The sequence below is a fragment of the Pseudophryne corroboree genome, chromosome 5, assembly GCF_028390025.1.
Source record: "Pseudophryne corroboree isolate aPseCor3 chromosome 5, aPseCor3.hap2, whole genome shotgun sequence".
Taxonomy (NCBI): Eukaryota; Metazoa; Chordata; class Amphibia; order Anura; family Myobatrachidae; genus Pseudophryne; species Pseudophryne corroboree.
In genome coordinates, this window is record NC_086448.1 from 345,407,364 (window position 1) to 345,423,273 (window position 15,910).

A 15,910-nucleotide genomic window follows, 5' to 3' on the forward strand; every position below is an offset into this window, starting at 1 on the left:
ACAAAGTACACTCAGTGTGTACACACCCAAAGATACTCCGTGAACCCTTAACAGCTACACATGTGATTGTAATATACTTATAACCTTAGCAGGGAAAGGAAACATGACACCAGTTTGTATTTAAAATGTCGGGTTCCGACACACCAACATATAATTACTGAAAGGGGGTTACAATAACAAAACAATACAATACAATAGAATAATGGCTACAGTCAATGGTACATACTTGTTTGTTTTCGCCTGCGCTTCCCAGTCTGGTCCTCAGTCATCAGGGTAGATGACCTTTAGAGTCTGTGTCTGACCAGGCATGCAGCTGGCTCTTTTATACAATCTTCCAAAACTTAACACAATGGATACTGTAATCTCTTTGTCCATTGGACACAGGGATGGTCATTTACAGTACAGGAGAGGTCATAGGTTGGTTTGAATAGGTGGGCGATGTCTGTTCCAGATGCACTTGTGGGTGGTCCCCTCTGGGTTCCCGCCGCATACCAAATGTACAGTAAATACAGTTTATATTCATATTCTGCTCCTGCGAATAACTATTTGCAGGAGCCTGCAATCTTCTGCAAACCAACACCGGAATATTGCCCTTAAAATACCCTACAGCTGGATACCAAACACCACCTTATAACCTTGTTCTGTCCCCTCCTATCCCTTTGTTCTGATACTATTTAAACTGTTGTAACTTGCTGGTGTGGTGCAGGGAGACTATGTGTACATTGTGCACTATTTGGATGAAATATGTAATGTGTTTTGATGGATTTTCATGCGTTCACAAACTCTACCGGAAATACACATACCACGCGCTAATGCGCAGGACCGCGGGAGTGACCCTACGCATATTGGGAATATGCGCACGCACAGCAGAACAAGTACATGCACGGAGGTCATCGGTGTGTAGTTTGTACGTGATGTGTGTATTGCAATATTTTTCGACTTTGACACCCCATAATGCTTGTACACATAATGCTGCCTGAAGTAGTGGGACTTACACACGTAATGCCCCCTGTACCAGTGACGCTTATGCAAGACGCAGTGACGCTTACAAACGTAACACCCCCTGTACCAGTGACGCTTGCACACTTAACGCCCCCTGTGCAGGGCCGGATTAACAATGGGGCGGATGGAGCTGCAGCTCCAGGCCCCCCATTGAAAATAGGCCCACAGCATTTCAGGCAGCGCATTCATTCAGTGGTGACAGGAAAACATTTTTCCTGTCACCACCAGAGACTAGCTCACTCCCCTACCGGCCACCCAAAATTATATCACCTGATTACCCCTTTACCCTAGCCGGATGACAGAAATCTCTCCTGCCTCAGTCTTAAGGGCCAGCCGCAGCACGGCTACTGGACCCGATCAAAGCACCACCTCCCACAACTGTTAGAAGCTCCACCCCCATGCTGTAAGAAACTCCGCCTCCCACCACCATCCGAACCTCCGCATCCCGGAATCGTCCGCAGCCCCGCCTCCCGGAGTAATCCGAACCTCCGCCTCCCGAAGCCATCCGAAGCTCCGCCTCCCTTTGCCGTCCGAAGCTCCGCCTCTCGGAACCGTCGGCAGCCCCGCCTCCCAGAGACATCAGCACCTCCGCCTCCCAGAGCCATCTGAAGCTCCGCCTCTCTGAGCCGTCCACACCCCGCCTCCTGGAGACATCCGAACCTCCACCTCCCAGAGCCGTCCGAAGCTCCGCCTCTCGGAACCGTCCGCAGGCCCCGCCTCCCGGAGACATCCGAACCTCCGCCTCTCGGAATAGTCCACAGACCCGCCTCCTGGAGACATCTGAACCTCCGCCTCCTGGTCCCGTTTGAACTTAAAGCTGCACCTGCATGGTATGGTTGGTTCTAAGAACTTCTGAATCTTCTCTTTGCGCAACTGTATTAGCGGCAGGGCTGGAGGTAGAGCAGGTGGCCAGTGGGGATGCCGGGGGAAATGGAGGTGGCATGGGTAATATATCGTACAGGACAGCGGTGCCAGGAGATTAACAATGCAGATGTTAACACAGAGGTAGCAGCTCTTTTCGTGCACATGCTGCTTCGGTAGATGCTAGATTCAACAGGCCTAAGGGACCTTTTACGTCTGATTTAGAACCAACCATGCTGCTTCCCCTGACCCCATTTCTGCTCCACCTCCTGTCTTTTGCTGCTTTTATTCCCGCCTGATGCTTTCTTACTTAATACCACTTAGAGAAGCATTGGGCTGATTGGGGGGAAGGATGTGTACCATCGGCTTAAGTTTTCACCTAAACGGACTGGGACATCAGATGTAGCTGCAACTGCCCCCTTAGAATATGTCCCCCTTTACCATTTTAGTACCTATGCCTTTTACCTCTCCCCACGTATGTTTCTATTCCTAAACACTTGTGCCACTGCTTATTTTACCATCTGTTCCTCCACCTCCATCCTTACTTGTTTCTCGGCCCGCTCTCCACCTGTATTTCGGCCCCCCTCCCCACCCGTGTCTCGGCCCCCCTCCCCACCCGTGTCTCGGCCCCCCTCTCCACCCGTGTCTCTGCCTTCTCCCTATCTCTGCTTCCACTTCCCTTTTCACTTGTGTCTCACTCTCTGCCACCTTCACTACCTATGTGTCCACACCTCTTACCACCTGTGTCTTGTGCCTCTGCCTCGTTCCTCACTTCTGTCATTGTCCCCTTCACACCTGTGTCTCTGCCTCCATCTTCATGTGTATCTCTGCCCTTTCCACCTGCGTCTCTGCCCCCCTCTCCATCTATATTATTGCCCCCTCTCCACCTGTATCTCTGCTTTCCTCCCCACCTGTGTGTCTGCCTTCTGTGTATCTGTGCTTCCACCTCCCTCACCACCTCTATCTCTACCTTACTCACCACCTGTGTTTCTGACTTCTTTCCATCTGTGCTTCTGCCTCCATCTCCAAACACAACTTTTTCCTCCCTCTCCACCTGTATCACTGCCCACTTTCCACCGGTATCTCTGCCCACCTCTCCACCTGTGTATCTGCTTTCTATCAATCTGTGCTTCCATCTCTCTCTCCAAATATATCTCTGCTTCACTCCCCACCTGTGGTTCTGCTCCCTTCATCTCCTGTGTTTCTGCCCCTCTCGCCACCTGCGCCTCTCACCAGCTGAAGAAAAGAGGTTATTTCTTCAGAAGCGCCTGATGGAGCAAGTGTAGCAGCAGTTTCATTATGGAGACAGAGTGCCTGACATGAGCTTTGCAGGGGAGCCCTGAAGATGATAAGAAGATCAGGGAAGTAGTCTGTGTTGGGGGAGGGAGGTATGTTCCACACACCCCAGTTTTGAGATCCTGTGCACGTCTAAGCCAGCCACCCATAGACTAATGCACTGTAGTGAGTAGCAAACAGCCAAAGTAGCTCCTTCCTGCTCCTATACCCAACTGTCCCCCTTTTTTGTTCTACTCCTCCCATCCTCAGGCCCACCTCTCCGTTTCCCCTATCCTGTCTACTATATTTCCTTACTTGAAACTAAGCCTACTGCCTCTGTACACAGAGACCAGGGCAAAGAGACAGAGAAAAGTGTGTAGAGAGGCAGAGTAGTGACAGGGAACATGTACCAAGCAGTGATAAAAGTGGATAAGCAAGCCAGTGGAGAAATTGTCCATGGCAACCAATCAGCATTGACCTAACATTTATAATTTGCATACTATGAACATATACAGAGCAGCTGATTGGTTGCCATGGGCAACTTCTCCACTGGCTCACTTCTCCACATTTATCACTGCTTAGTACATGACCTCCGTAAGTGTGGGCAGGTAGTGCAGTTATGTAGTGTTGGGAGGTTAGAGAGGTGTAGTGTGGGGTGGTAGCAATGTGATATAGTGTGGGATGTAGTGCAGTGATATAGTGTGGGGAGGTAGCATAGTGATGTAGTGTGGAGTAGTAGTTCAGTTATACGGTATAGTGCAGGGATGAGGTGTGGGTAGGTAATAGTAATGTAGTGTTGACAGGTAGTTTGGTGAGGTATAATGCGGGGATGTAATATAGGGACTTAGCCTAGTGATATAGTGCAGCAATGTAGTATAAGTAGGTATCATAATAATGTAGTGTAGAGCGGTGAAATCTCTCCGGTTAGCTGGTCACTGGGCTCCTGCTCCGTGACCCCGCACCCCCATGCCCACACAGGGAGACATTCTCTGTGGCGCTAATCACATCCACTGCGCAGCACACAACAGGCCTTTCATAAATTTCAGCTCCAGGCCCATGTGGACCTTAATCTGGCACTGCCCCTGTGCCAGTGACACTTATACAAGATGCAACGCCCCCTGAAGTGGTGATGCTTACACAAATTATGCTGCACTGTCACACATACACATATACATACAACACGTACATACTGTACATACATTACACACATACAGTCACACATGCACACACATACATACAGTGGCGTGCGGTGAGGTCAGTGGCTGGTGAGGCACTACAGCCATAATGTCCGCCGAATTCGATGACCCCGATGACCCCTACCGCCGCCGAGCCAATGCCCGCTACTGCCTATGAGCTGATGCCCGCTGCCACCACCAATGGCTTACAAACTCGCCCACCATCAACTGACCCAGCCCTCCGCCACTAATTTGCATCTCAGTCCGATGCCGCCAATGCCCGCTGCCTGCCTGCTCATCATACTTGTGATATATTGTACATTTTTATAGAAAAAAATAATAATTAGTGTTTGGGACTGGGAAGGGAGAGGGAGGAGGACATGAATGCAATTTTGTTGTCCAGGGCTTCCATTATCTTAATGTAGAAGGGTCTGAATGGGTTAAAAAATAAAAAAATGTGTGGGGTCCCCCCTCCTAAGTATAACCAGCCTCGGGCTCTTTGAGCCGGTCCTGGGGGTATATTTACTAAAATGGGAGTTCTATTTAAGATGGGATGTTGCCCGTAGCAACCAATCAGATTCCAGGTATTATCTTCTTGAAGGTACTAAATAAATGAGAAGTAAAATCTGATTGGTTGCTATGGGCAACATCCCATTTTAAATAGAACTCCCATCTTAGTAAATTTACCCCCTGGTTGTTTAAATATTGTGAAAAAATTGGACAGGGGTTCCCCGTATTTAGACAACCAGCACCCAAGGACCAGGGGTGAAGCCCGAGGCTGTCCCCCCCATCCGTGGGCGGTGGATGGGAGGCTGATAGCCATGTGTGTAAAGAAAAGAATATAGTTTTTTGTTGTGGAACTACAAGGCCCAGCAAGCCTCCCCCGCTTGCTGATACTTGGAGAACCTCAAGTACCAGCATGCGGGGAATTAACGGGCCCGCTGGTACCTGTAGTTCTACAACAAAAAAAATACCCAAATAAAAACACAATACATACACCGTGACAGTAAAAATTTATTAAAACACACTGACACACTCACATACTTACCTACATCCCACGCCGGTCACGTCCACTTGTCCAGTAGAATCCAATACCGGTACCTGTAAAAATGAGAGAGAGATTACTTACCTACATCCCACGCCGGTCATGTCCACTTGTCCAGTAGAATCCAATAGGGTAGGGGGACCTGTAAAAATGAAAATTATACTTACACATGAGAGAGAGAGAGAGAGACACTAACCTGCTGCTGGGGAGAAACGCACACACTGCAGGGCCACGCCGGGAGGATGGAGCCGGCGGAGGAGGGGGGAGAGCCGCACGGGGGAGGGAGCCGGCAGAGGAGGGGGAGAGCTGCATGGAGGAGGGAGCCGGCGGAGGAGGGGGAGAGCTGCATGGAGGAGGGAGCCGGCGGAGGAAGGGGAGAGCCGCATGGGGGAGGGAGCCGGCGGAGGAGGGGGAGAGCTGCACAGGGGAGGGAGCAGGCGGAGGAAGGGGAAAGCCGCACGGGGGAGGGAGCTGGCGGAGAAGGGGGAGATCTGCATGGGGGAGGGAGCTGGCGGAGGAAGGGGAGAGCCGCACGGGGGAGAGACACAGAACGCTGCTCTTGTCAGCGGCGGAGGACGGGGGCGAGAGCCGCACACACTGCAGATGCCTCCCGCCGGGACCCGCCGCCTCCAGCGCCGCATGTGGGTGATTGGACAAGCAGATCCAGCCCTGGATCCGCTGTCCAATCACAGGTGCCTCGCTGACATGGGGGTGGTGTCCCTGTCAGCGAGGCACTTGTATAAGTGCCGCTTCCCCATCTGTTTTGAATGGGCTTTTACAGCCCAGTGCTTGGCTGCGCCCCCCCACTCAGTCCCGTTTCAATTCTGTATGGGAGGCACCTGCTGTCAGTGCCTCCCAAACACATTTAAGACGCAAAAATTATTAGAATGAATTAAAGAAGATACTTATGACACAGAATATGTGTCATAAGTATCTTCTTTATATTATTTTCTCTAACGTCCTAGTGGATGCTGGGAACTCCGAAAGGACCATGGGGAATAGCGGCTCCGCAGGAGACTGGGCACAACTAAAGAAAGCTTTAGGTTACCTGGTGTGCACTGGCTCCTCCCACTATGACCCTCCTCCAAGCCTCAGTTAGATCTTTGTGCCCGGCCGAGCTGGATGCACACTAGGGGCTCTCCTGAGCTCCTAGAAAAGAAAGTATATGTTAGGTTTTTTATTTTACAGTGAGACCTGCTGGCAACAGGCTCACTGCACCGAGGGACTAAGGGGAGAAGAAGCGAACCTACCTACTTGCAGCTAGCTTGGGCTTCTTAGGCTACTGGACACCATTAGCTCCAGAGGGATCGACCGCAGGCCCGTCCTTGGTGTTCGGTCCCGGAGCCGCGCCGCCGTCCCCCTTACAGAGCCAGAAGCAAGAAGAGGTCCGGAAAATCGGCGGCAGAAGACATCAGTCTTCACCAAGGTAGCGCACAGCACTGCAGCTGTGCGCCATTGCTCCTCATACACACTTCACACTCCGGTCACTGAGGGTGCAGGGCGCTGGGGGGGCGCCCTGAGCAGCAATAATAAGACCTTGGCTGGCAAAATAATCACAATATATAGTCCCAGAGGCTATATATGTGATAAATACCCCTGCCAGAATCCATAAAAAAGCGGGAGAAAAGTCTGCGAAAAAGGGGCGGAGCTATCTCTCTCAGCACACTGGCGCCATTTTCTCTTCACAGTCCAGTTGGAAGACAGCTCCCCAGGCTCTCCCCTGTAGTTTTCAGGCTCAAAGGGTTAAAAAGAGAGGGGGGGCACTAAATTTAGGCGCAATATTGTATATACAAGCAGCTATTGGGGAAAATTCACTCAGTTATAGTGTTAATCCCCACATTATATAGCGCTCTGGTGTGTGCTGGCATACTCTCTCTCTGTCTCCCCAAAGGGCTTTGTGGGGTCCTGTCCTCAGTCAGAGCATTCCCTGTGTGTGTGCGGTGTGTCGGTACGGCTGTGTCGACATGTTTGATGAGGCTTATGTGGTGACGGAGCAGATGCCGATAAATGTGATGTCGCCCCCTGTGGGGCCGACACCAGAGTGGATGGATAGGTGGAAGGTATTAACCGACAGTGTCAACTCCTTACATAAAAGGCTGGATGACGTAACAGCTGTGGGACAGACGGCTTCTCAGCCCGCGCCTGCCCAGGCGTCTCAAAGGCCATCAGGGGCTCAAACGCCCGCTCCCTCAGATGGCAGACACAGATGTCGACACGGAGTTTGACTCCAGTGTCGACAAGGTTGAGACATATACACAATCCACTAGGAATATCCGTGACTTGATCCCGGCAATAAAAAATGTGTTACACATTTCTGACATTAACCCAAGTACCTCTAAAAATGGGTTTTATGTTTGGGGAGAAAAAGCAGGCATTGTTTTGTTCCCCCATCAGATGAGTGAATGAAGTGTGTGAAAAAGCGTGGGTTCCCCCGATAAGAAACTGCTAATTTCTAAAAAGTTACTGATGGCGTACCCTTTCCCGCCAGAGGATAAGTTACGCTGGGAGATATCCCCTAGGGTGGATAAGGCGCTCACACGGTTGTCAAAAAAGGTGGCACTGCCGTCTTAGGATACGGCCACTTTGAAGGTACCTGTTGATAAAAAGCAGGAGGCTATCCTGAAGTCTGTATTTACACACTCAGGTACTAGACTGAGACCTGCAGATCGTGCTGATGCAGCGTGGTCGGTGACCCTGTCAAACAGGGATACTAGTTTGCTAATATTAAAGACGTCGTCTTATATATGAGGGATGCACAGAGGGATATTTTGCCGGCTGGCATCCAAAATTAATGTAATGTCCATTCTGTCAGGAGGGTGTTAGAGACCTGTCACTGGACAGGTGATCCTGACTTTAAAATAGAGATTCTGCCTTATAAGGGTGAGGAATTATTTGGGGATGGTCTCTGGGACCTCGTATCCACAGCAACAGCTGGGGAAAAAAAATAATAATTTTTACCTCAGGTTTCCTCACAGTCAAAGAAAGCACTGTATTATCAGGTACAGTCCTTTCGGCTCCAGAAAAGCAAGCGGGTCAAAGGCGCTTCCTTTCTGCATAGAGACAAGGGAAGAGTGATAAAGCTGCACCAGTCAGCCAGTTCCCAGAATCAAAATTCTTCTACCGCTTCCTCTGAGTCCACCGCATGACGCGGGGGCTCCACAGGCGTAGCCAGGTACGGTGGGGGGCCGCCTCAAAAATTTCAGCGATCAGTGGGCTCGCTCACAGGTGGATCCCTGTTTCCTTCAAGTAGTATCTCAGGGGTACAAGCTGGAATTCGAGATGTCTTCCCCCCGCCGTTTCCTCAAATCTGCCTTGCCGACAACTCCCTCAGGCAGGGAGGCTGTGCTAGAGGCAATTCACAAGCTGTATTCCCAGCAGGTGATAGTCAAGGTGCCCCTACTTCAACAAGGACGGGGTTACTATTCCACACTGTTTGGGGTACCGAAACCGCACGGTTCGGTGTGACCCATTTTATATTTAAAATCCTTGAACACATACATAAAAAATTCAAGTTCAAGATGGAATCGCTCAGGGCGGTTATTGCAAGCCTGGACGAGGGGGATTACATGGTATCCCTGGACATCAAGGATGCTTACCTGAATGTCCCCATTTACCATCCTCACCAGGAGTACCTCAGATTTGTGGTACGGGATTGCCATTACCAAGTCCAGACACTGCCGTTTGGACTGTACACGGCACCGAGGGTGTTTACCAAGGTAATGGCCGAAATGATCATACTCCTTCGAAAAAAGGGAGTTTTAATTATCCCGTACTTGGACGATCTCCATATAAAGGCGAGGTCCAAGGAGCAGTTGTTAGTCGGGGTAGCAAAAGTGCTACAACAGCACGGTTGGATTCTAAACATTCCAAAGTCACAGCTGGTTCCTACGACACGTCTACTGTTCCTGGAGATGGTTCTGGACACAGACCAGAAAAAAGTGTTTCTCCCAGAGGAGAAAGCCAAGGAGCTGTCATCTCTAGTCAGAGACCTCCTGAAGCCAAAACAGGTATCGGTGCATCATTGCACGCGAGTCCTGGGAAAAATGGTAGCTTCCTACGAAGCAATCCCATTCGGCAGGTTCCATGCAAGAACTTTTCAGTGGGACCTGTTGGACAAGTGGTGCGGATCGCATCTTCAGATGCATCGGCTGATAACCCTGTCTCCAAGGACCAGGGTATCGCTACTGTGGTGGCTGCAGAGTGCCCATCTTCAAGAGGGCCGCAGGTTCGGCATACAGGACTGGGTCCTGGTGACAACGGATGCCAGCCTTTGCGGCTGGGGGGCAGTCACACAGGGAAGAAACTTCCAGGGACTTTGGTCAAGTCAGGAGACTTCCCTACACATAAATATTCTGGAACTGAGGGCCATTTACAATGCCCTGAGTCAGGCAAGGCCTCTGCTTCAAAACCAGCCGGTACTGATCCAATCAGACAACATCACGGCAGTCGCCCATGTAAACCGACAGGGCGGCACAAGAAGCAGGATGGCGATGGCAGAAGCCACAAGGATTCTCAGATGGGCGGAAAATCACATGTTAGCACTGTCAGCAGTGTTCATTCCGGGAGTGGATTACTGGGAAGCAGACTTCCTCAACAGACACGATCTACACCCGGGAGAGTGGGGACTTCATCCAGAAGTCTTCCAACTGATGGTAAACCGTTGGGAAAGGCCGCAGGTGGACATGATGGCGTCCCGCTTAAACAAAAAACTAGATAAATATTGCGCCAGGTCAAGAGACCCTCAGGCAATAGCTGTGGACGCTCTAGTGACACCGTGGGTGTACCAGTCGGTTTATGTGTTCCCCCCTCTGCCTCTTATACCAAAGGTACTGAGAATAATAAGAAGGCGAGGAGTAAGAACGATACTCGTGGTTCCGGATTGGCCAAGAAGAGCTTGGTACCCAGAACTTCAAGAAATGATATCAGAGGACCCATGGCCTCTACCGCTCAGACAGGATCTGCTACATCAGGGGCCCTGTCTGTTCCAAGACTTACCGCGACTGCGTTTGACGGCATGGCGGTTGAACACCGGATCCTAAAGGAAAAGAGCATGCCGGAGGAAGTCATTCCTACGCTGATTAAAGCTAGGAAAGAAGTAACCGCAAACCATTATCACCGTATTTGGCAAAAATATGTTGCGTGGTGTGAGGCCAGGAAGGCCCCAATGGAGGAATTTCAGCTGGGTCGATTTCTGCACTTCCTACAGTCAGGAGTGACTATGGGCCTAAAATCGGGTTCCATTAAGGTCCAGATTTCGGCTCTGTCGATTTTCTTTCAGAAAGAACTGGCTTCACTGCCTGAAGTTCAGACTTTTGTAAAGGGAGTGCTGCATATTCAGCCCCTTTTGTGCCTCCAGTGGCACCTTTGGATCTCAACGTGGTGTTGAGGTTCTTAAAATCACATTGGTTTGAACCACTTAAAACCGTGGATCTAAAATATCTCACGTGGAAAGTGGTCATGTTATTGGCCTTGGCTTCGGCCAGGCGTGTGTCAGAATTGGCGGCTTTGTCATGTAAAAGCCCTTATCTGATTTTCCATATGGATAGGGCGGAATTGAGGACTCGTCCCCAGTTTCTCCCAAAGGTGGTATCAGCTTTTCACTTGAACCAACCTATTGTGGTGCCTGCGGCTACTAGAGACTTGGAGGATTCCAAGTTACTGGACGTAGTCAGGGCCTTGAAAATTTATGTTTCCAGGACGGCTAGAGTCAGGAAAACTGACTCGCTATTTATCCTGTATGCACCCAACAAACTGGGTGCTCCTGCTTCTAAGCAGACTATTGATCGCTGGATTTGTAGCACAATTCAGCTGGCGCATTCTGCGGCTGGACTGCCGCATCCTAAATCTGTAAAAGCCCATTCCACAAGGAAGGTGGGCTCATCTTGGGCGGCTGCCCGAGGGGTCTCGGCTTTACAACTTTGCCGAGCTGCTACTTGGTCAGGGGCAAACACGTTTGCAAAATTCTACAAATTTGATACCCTGGCTGAGGAGGACCTTGAGTTCTCTCATTCGGTGCTGCAGAGTCATCCGCACTCTCCCGCCCGTTTGGGAGCTTTGGTATAATCCCCATGGTCCTTTCGGAGTTCCCAGCATCCACTAGGACGTTAGAGAAAATAAGATTTTACTCACCGGTAAATCTATTTCTCGTAGTCCGTAGTGGATGCTGGGCGCCCATCCCAAGTGCGGATTGTCTGCAATACTTGTACATAGTTATTGTTAACAAAAGGGTTATTGTTGAGCCATCTGTTGAGAGGCTCAGTGTTTTCATACTGTTAACTGGGTATAGTATCACGAGTTATACGGTGTGATTGGTGTGGCTGGTATGAGTCTTACCCGGGATTCAAAATCCTTCCTTATTGTGTCAGCTCTTCCGGGCACAGTATCCTAACTGAGGCTTGGAGGAGGGTCATAGTGGGAGGAGCCAGTGCACACCAGGTAACCTAAAGCTTTCTTTAGTTGTGCCCAGTCTCCTGCGGAGCCGCTATTCCCCATGGTCCTTTCGGAGTTCCCAGCATCCACTACGGACTACGAGAAATAGATTTACCGGTGAGTAAAATCTTATTTTAATAATTAATCACAGGGGAGGCACTGCCTCCTCTGACTGCACGTCCCTGCATACACACACACACACACACACACACACACACACACACACACACACACACACACACACACACACACACACACACAGTATACATATACACTCACACACACTTTCACTCTTTCCAGCCACTTATTGTACATAAAGAAGCCTGGCAACTCGTCCTCCTGTGTTGCAACTGCAGCCTGGTCCTGTGTAGCTCCGCCCCCTTATCCCTGTGTAGCTCCGCCCCTTATCCCCGTGTAGCTCCGCCCCCTTTTCGATCCGGCAGCACACTGCGTGACTGCGGTGAGTTTGTGACAGCGGAGGGTGATAGGAGTCTTCATGATGCTGGCGCCGCTGCCTGTCATAGAGTGTGACAGGCGCTACTGCTGGCATCACAGGGGAACTCAGCACAGGGATGCCGAGTGGATGGAGCGCCTCTCCCCCGTGGCGCCTACCTGCACTGCATCCCTTTGCTGAGCGGTAAGCGCCGGGCCTGGTGGGGACCACCGGTGGATTCCCCTGTGGGCCAGTCTGACCCTGTGGGGAGGGGAGATAAAATGCAGTCACCCTTCCCCCACATTTCACGCAGAGGGAGAGAGGGCTGACTGCTTCTGCAGCAGCTCAGCACATAGCAGGGATTGTGCTGCTGCCTGAAACGGAAGGGGGGCTGCGGTACCTGGGCCCCCCCAACAAGCTCCTGCTCCCACTCCCCCTCCTTGGCGCCTCTGTTCTCTTTTATGGTGCTGTTTTTCTGCTTGCAGTTGTGAAAGTAACTGGAATAGTTTTCGTGTGCAATGTGTACTCTGCCTACTATTTAATTTCCACCTGATGTTTCAGCAACATCATGATTAATGCTGGGTAAACAATAAAAAAATGTGTACCCAGCGCGACATCGCAGGCTACGAACCTGGAATATACACCTACCGATGTCACCCAGTCATGACTCTAGATGGTCTAGACTCTATACCAGCTATAGGGCCTGATTCTGATTAGTATGGAACTGCACAACCGCAGTGAAGCAGCTGTGCAGTTACATACAAATAAAATGAAATGCAGGAGTAGTCATCTGTAGGAGATACTGTAGATGCCTCCAGAATTCATCTGGAAGATCTTAGTACTGCAGATGTCAAACACCACTTACAGCGATATCGCACACTCTTTCTGCATATGCGCAGGACAGTTCTTGTGCCTGTACAGACCCACAAGCATCAGATTTGTATGTAAACTATCAGGCTTGCATACAAATTCAAATCAGGCCCATAGCGCAGACGTCATTTAAGACACTGCCTGGCAGTGCAGACCTGCTCTGGTGTAAAACGAGACTGCAGCTGGAGTGATTGGCGACCAGAGCCGGCCATAGGCATAGGCAATTGCCTAGGGCATTTGATATGCCTAGGGGCAACAGCAGCTTCTGCTGATTAAAGTGATATGCGGCATGCCTATATTCTGTGTGTAGCATTCCGTATGCAGATACAGCCACAGTCTCACACAGTATAGGCATGCTGCATATCATTTTAATCAGCAGAAGCTGCTTGTGCATCCTAGCCACATAGCAATGCAAATAAGATGCATTTTCATAAAAAAAGGTGCCCGACGTTAGCATTGAGGCAAGATTTATGAGGACACATATGTATCCAAGCAGAGGCAGAGGTCACAGTGTTCATGGCAGTGTGAGTGCTGTGTGCATGTGAGTGGGTTGGTTGTGCAGTAGTGTTCAGAATATGTGTAAGGAGCATTATGTGTGTCATGTAAAAATGCATTCATAATGTGCAACATATCTGTAAGGGGCACTATGTGTGTCATTATGTGTATATGGGCATTAATAATGTGCGGCATATGTGTAACAGGGTACTACTGTATGTGTGTCATTATGTGTATAGGGGCACTAATAATGTGCAGCAAATGTGTAGGGGGCACTATGTGTGTCATTATGTGTATAAGGGCATTAATAATGTGTGGCATATGTGTAAGGGACATTATGTGTAAAAGGGCATTAATAAAGGTTGTCATAATGTGTAAGGTGTATTACTGTGTGGAATTATGTGTATAAATGCATTACTAATGTGGTGTTATGTGTATAAGGTGCTCTACTATGTGGCATTGCGTATAGAAAGGGCATTAATGTCTGCTGTAATGTGAATAAAGAGCAATATGGTGTGGTGTAATGTGAATAAGGAGCAATTCAGTGTGATGCAATGTGAATAAGGGGCTCTACTGTGAGGAGTAATGTTTATAAGGTAAAGTGATACTACTGTGGGATGTAATATGAATTATGGACACTATCACATGATCAAATGTGAATAAAGTTGCAGTACTGTGTGGCGTAATTGGAATTGGGGGTACTATTGTGTGGCCATGCCCCTTGCCAGCAAAAACACACCCCTTTTTGGGCTGTGCGCCAAATGTGCGAACTGTTCCTATTTAAAATATAGGGGGTACAAATACCAAAATAAGGACTGTGATGGGTGAGGGGTGATGGTGCTGGGAAAGAGGTGCAGGGTCAGAGGTGGAACCAGTCTTGGACTGGCCCACAGGGGTACAGGGGAAACCACCGGTAGGCCCCACTGCCTGGTGGGCCCTCCTCCTCTAGGGATCAGGTTCTAGACTGTGCACTTGAATTATATATTATACATATGTTACCTTATACTGCACAGGACTATGATGTATTCTCTACAGTACATTGCTGTCATTAATTTGGCACATTATCATGCATGCACTAGCAGTCTTTACTATATAAATTATCAAGGAGTCCAGACCAGGTACTCTATAATGGTTAGCCAAACCTCTGTGGTGGCTGGCCACGCCTCCTTTGGAGGCTGTCCACACCTGTAATCATGGGCCCCTACCACTGCATACCCCAGGTGGGCCCTTCATGCTCCAGTCCGACACTGGGCGGAACCAGCGGTGGTGCTAGGGGGCACCAGTCAAAATCTTGCCTAGGGCATCATATTGGTTAGGGCCGGCTCTGTTGGCGACTACAGGAAGACTGAAACAGCTGAGATAAGGAAGAACTTGAGACTGGTGAAAAAAAAGATCAGATAAGATAGTTACTGCAGGGGGAATGGGGAGCAAGATTATACAGCACAAAATACATGGATGGGGGACCAAAATAATAGGTACAGATAAGGGAGAGGGGGACAATATTGTATACATAATGTATACATAAATAGGAAAGGGGGCATCAGCGCCGTAACTACCTATGTGTCAGGTGTGCCTGGCACACAGCGCAGTTCCAATGAGGGCGCACGGCCAGCGGCATGTAATGAGTCAAATTGTCTCATTACATTTCGCCTCTGCTGGGTGCCGTGTGCCACGCTGTGTAGGAGAGAGCAGCGCTGGAGGCAGAGAAGGAGGAGGAGGGAGGGGGACTTGAGCCGCAGCAGCGCTGTCTCATTGATAGCGGAGCCGCTGCAGCACTCCCCTCTCCTTCTGTATTGGCTGCCCGGCGCTGCTGTGAATGCTGGGATGCGGTTCCCTCATCCCAGCATTCTCAGCAGCGGGCAGCCAATGCGGAAGGAGAGGGGAGTGCTGCAGCGGCGCCGCTACCAATTACAAAGTGCTGCTGTGGCTCAAGTCCCCCTCCCAACTTCTTCTCCCCTGCGGCTACCCGGGATCTCTGCCAGCACGAGGAGCCTGACTGCCAGCGGGAGAGATGGTAAGTATATATCTCTCGCTCTTTCTGTCTTTCTCTCTCTCGTGTCTTTCTGCCGCAATGTGTAAAAAGGGGGACTGGCTGCCGTAATGTGTACAAAAAGGGGACGCTGTCTGCCGTAATGTGTAATTACGGGGACGCTGTCTGCCATAATGTGTACAAAGGGGACGCTGTCTGCCGTAATGTGTAATAAGGGGGACTGTCTGCCGTAATGTGTAAAACGGGGGATGCTGTCTGCTGTAATGTGCAAAAAGGGGGATGCTGTCTGCCGTAATGTGTATAAAGGGGGACGCTGTCTGGCGTAATGTGTAAAA